The sequence below is a fragment of the Canis lupus genome (assembly GCF_048164855.1).
Source record: "Canis lupus baileyi chromosome 16 unlocalized genomic scaffold, mCanLup2.hap1 SUPER_16_unloc_3, whole genome shotgun sequence".
NCBI lineage: Eukaryota > Metazoa > Chordata > Mammalia > Carnivora > Canidae > Canis > Canis lupus.
Window position 1 is genome coordinate 994,903 of NW_027326430.1, and position 4,406 is coordinate 999,308.

General features: G+C 37.8%; 1 pseudogene; it reads left to right on the plus strand.

Annotated features, from left to right (window-relative positions):
- Positions 1 to 742: 742 nt before the first annotated feature.
- Positions 743 to 815, plus strand: LOC140629578 (U6 spliceosomal RNA; annotated as a pseudogene).
- The last annotated feature ends 3,591 nt before the right edge of the window (positions 816 to 4,406 follow it).

The following is a 4,406-nucleotide window of genomic DNA, read 5'->3' on the forward strand; positions in this document are numbered from 1 at the left end:
GTACTCCAGACAAAACATGCTGGAAACTTTCCTTTGTCAAAGAAATGAACAATTTAATCATCTTGGTAATTCATCACCCATGCACCTGCCCCCCGCCCCCCAGGATGCTGTACCCAGTGATATAAACAATAACAGCTACATTGAATTAACTTAAGTTCCAGATGAGGCAAGTCTGAAAAAGAAGCAAATATTTAAAATGGTAGTGGTGATTGAGGAGGAGGAGTGTAGGAATTATCTAGTAGCTTCTTTAGGTGGGTGCTCTTTTTTTTCCAAAAGGCTGCCCTCGATCTGATGGGAATTGAGCATATGCTTATGAATAAATTTTCTTTTGCTCTTTTATTTTCCTTTGTTTTCATTTGTGGCAGAAAGGATAGTCTGGGCTGGCTTCATCTTTCAGCTCTGTCCCACTCAACACCACAGCTGTTGGAGTTCTTGCTAGAAATGATACCAAGATTTTTTTTTTCTCTAGGATGTTATGTTTGTCTCTCTGGAATATAGAGATCTTGTGTATTCATACATGTCCTTCCCAAACTTAAGACACTATGTTTGGATTGTATTTAGGTGGATATGGGCATATTTTTCCTTCCGCGTGGTCCTGTAGGAGCTGAGTCCTTGCTGTAGCTATCTGCTTTGTGACTACAGAAAGTCCCAGACTTATGATAATTCACTTTTACCATGATGCAAAAATGATACAGATTCAGTAGAAACCGTACTTTGAATTTGGAATTTGGATCTGTTTCTGGTGCTTGCTTTGGCAGCACATACACTAAAATTGGACCCATACAGAGAAGATTAGCATGGCCCCTGCTCATGGACCTGGATCTGTTTCTGGGATAGTGAAATGCACTATAATCCTGTCCCCTGATGCTGGGCATCACCAGCCACACCCAGTCAACCCAGTAATCACGAGGGTATACAGCCAGTGCACGGACAACCATTCTGTTTGTCACTCGCAGTCCAGCGCTCAATCAATTACATGAGATCCTCAACATTTTGTTATGAAATAGGTTTTGTGTTAGATGACTTTGTCCATCTGTAGGCTAATGTAAGTATTCAGAGCATGTTTAAGGTAGACAAGTCTCTGATGTTGAGTAGGTTACGCATATTAAGCGCATTTTGGACTCACAGTATTTTCAGCTTTGTTGGGCTTATTGGCACGTGATCCCTTTGTAAGTCAGTGAAGGTGGGCATTTATAAACTTGCGCAACTTGAAAGCTGCTGTTTCCTAATTTCCTTGTTTTCCACTCGCATGGCAGGTGCTTTTTAGTCCTCAAAACCTAAGGGGCACTGCACAGACAGACATCTTTCTTCCTTGTTTCTGCAGAAGTCAAATCCTACAGAATGCTGTAGTAGCCTGGGAGAAATGAAACATATTCCTTAGTTGGTAACATGTTTTGAAACCTACACAGTGAGAATAGAAAAAGAAACACACCGAAGAAGAGGTGTACCTGTGAATGATTTCCTCAGAATGCTTTGCTAGAGAGGTTCTAAAGATGTTAAATTCTAGGTTCCAGGGAGGGTTGCTGTGTGTTTATGCCATTTTTCACCCTGAGTACATACTGATAAGCTCTCATAGATCCTGCTTGCTGCTAAGCTTCACAGTTTGGGGCTTTAAAAAAAAAAAGAAAGGTTAATAGAGAAGTGTTTTATGTCACTTCTTCCATAGATCATTGAATAAATAAATATAAACTGTAATACTTTCCTTCCAGGAGCCAAAGAAGGCCCTTATATTTTGGAAAAGCCATATTAACAGTCACGTATCTGTGGAGATTGAAGTACTCTTTTGAATGGTCAAAGTAGATAAAAATTTCATTGCAGGAGGAATCTTCAAAGACATCCTACATTCTATCCTATTATCCAATCCATGTTCAACATATAAAGAGATCTGGCAGAAAAAAAAAAAAAAAGGAGAAAAAAGGAAAGATAGGAAGGAAAGGAAAGGAAAGGAAAGGAAAGGAAAGGAAAGGAAAGGAAAGGAAAGAGAAAGAGAGGAAGAAAGAAAGAAAGAAAGAAAGAAAGAAAGAAAGAAAGAAAGAAGAAAGAAAGAAAGAAAGAAAGAAAGAAAGAAAGAAAGAAAGAAGAAAAGAAAAGAAAAAAGAAAAGAAAAGAAAAAAGAAAAGAAAGAAAGAGGGAAGGGGAGGAGAGGAGAGGAGAGGAGAGGAGGAGAGGAGAGGAGAGGAGAGGAGAGGAGAGGAGAGGAAAGGAAAGGAAAGGAAAGGAAAGGAAAGGAAAGGAAAGGAAAGGAAAGGAAAACGGAGAATGAAAACCAAAACACCACCAAAACCCACCTCTCCTCTTTCTTCAGGACCAACTGCAGCCAAAACATGTCTGCACTGAGGAAAATATCTGCTGCCTCCAGGAGTTTTGATACAATCAAGGCCAGTGAGATGTGCCAGACCCTTTCCCTTTTACCCAGATGGTGGAGTTTGCTACTTTCACATTTGGCTTTTAATGGACAACCGAGGAAGCTTGCCAGTAAAGCAGCAGAGCAAGCTAAGAAAACAAACAAACAAAAGCAATCACGCCCTAGACATGGAGACCAATGACAGGTATGATTGATCAGGTGTCCAGCTGGAAGCTGTCACCACCAAGTTGAGAGAAACAGGCAGAGCTTGGCGTGTTTCACGGGCCAAAGATTATCATGGGGTATTAGGTAGGTAGCATTCTTCAGCAAACAAAGAAATTGAAAGGATGGAGTTTGCTTTGCCTGAGCCCCACGCCTCACAGAGATGCTTACCACATGACTCTCCTTGTATAAGGGATACTTGAAACTAAACATATTATATTTCCTTTTGGAAGCCCTTGTTAGACAAAACCATACCACACACCACCATATTCTTCTTTTGTCTGCGTGTTTGTTTTCAAACTAAATACTTTTTCATGTTAAAATAAATGTACATTTTGACATATGATAACTTTAGCAGTGTACAATCCATTGGGAAGCATACTGGAATCTAAAGACTTATGTTTTAATTACGGCATAATTTCCTTGTTGCTTAAATGAGGAAAATAGAAATCCTGTCAACTTTACAGTATTGTCTTTAGAATCAGCTACAATAATACCATATTTCCTTGATTGTAACGTGCCATGGATTATAATAAGGCTCGTAGAAAGCTTTTGACGAAAGAACACATTTAGCATGTTAAGTAAGCATATTGCTTTTTAAGATTCATCCAATTATTTGAGAAGTATTAAAATGTAAATAGAAGGTACACGTTGCAATCAAGGAAATGAGATATATGTGAAAACATTTTATAAGCCACAAAGTGCTGGAAACATGTAAGTATAGCTAACAATTAGGTCATAATGAAAACATGTTAATAATACGGAATTATTAATATCTTGCTTGTTATAAAGGTAGTAACTTGAAGGATGCAAAGTCTCCACATACTCAAATTGAACTTGAATTTGCATATACTAAAAAAGAAAATAGTGGAAAAGAAATCCCTGACAAATTTCAGTTCATCTGAACATAAGAAAGCATCAATTTAACAAATATCTCCTAAAAATTTCAATCTGATTTCAATTTCACCAAAACTTACACACACATTTTGTGCATAAATTATAGAATTTATGCTGTCATATTCATTCTCTGCCTCTGGCAAGCACACAGTTTGTATTTCTGGGCGCAGTATTTGTTTTCAAATACTCAGTATCAAAAGAAGGTCATTCAATGATACTATATGATTGACCATGATGTTGGTTATTATCTTGACAGAATTGTACAGTTTTTGCTTTTTAATTGTGGATTGAGTAAATTGTCTCCCCAAATTTGTATGAATTAGGATTCACACAAACGATGTAAATTCTGTAATAAACCTCAGAGAGATTTGTCAAAGTTTTATACTGTTAGCCATGTTTCCAAGAATCAAAAAATGACACTGATATTGGACAACTGTTCATTTTGTTACTCCATAGCTTTAAAAATAAAATGGCTTTCTTATCAGTAGCTTGAGAATCAGCACAGGCTTTCTGTAATACTTAACACACCCTAGCAAGTAGACAGCATGGGTTTGGAGGAGGAAACCCTAGATAAGAATTTCCTTAAGTATCTCTCCAGGGTAAGAAGCAGGCTGAAAAATGCTTGTTTTATCTTAAGTCTTGTCTCTGTCATTTTATGGGATATAAGGAAATTATTGGAAGTGAAAGATGAAGAAACAGTTCATCAATATCTTTTCTGTGTGACCAAATTCTGGTCTCTTGCCAAAATACTTTGGTCAAATATTGGTAAATGGGAGGCTATGGGTATATACAAAAACTATTTCCATAGATCGGTGGTTTCCAAACTTGGCTCCTCCCCAGAATCACCTGAGACTGATAAAATCTATCCAGAGTTTCTGGTCTGCCCTGGGAGATTCAGAGTAGTAGGTCTGGGTGGGTCCCAGGAAAATGTGTTTTTAAAGTT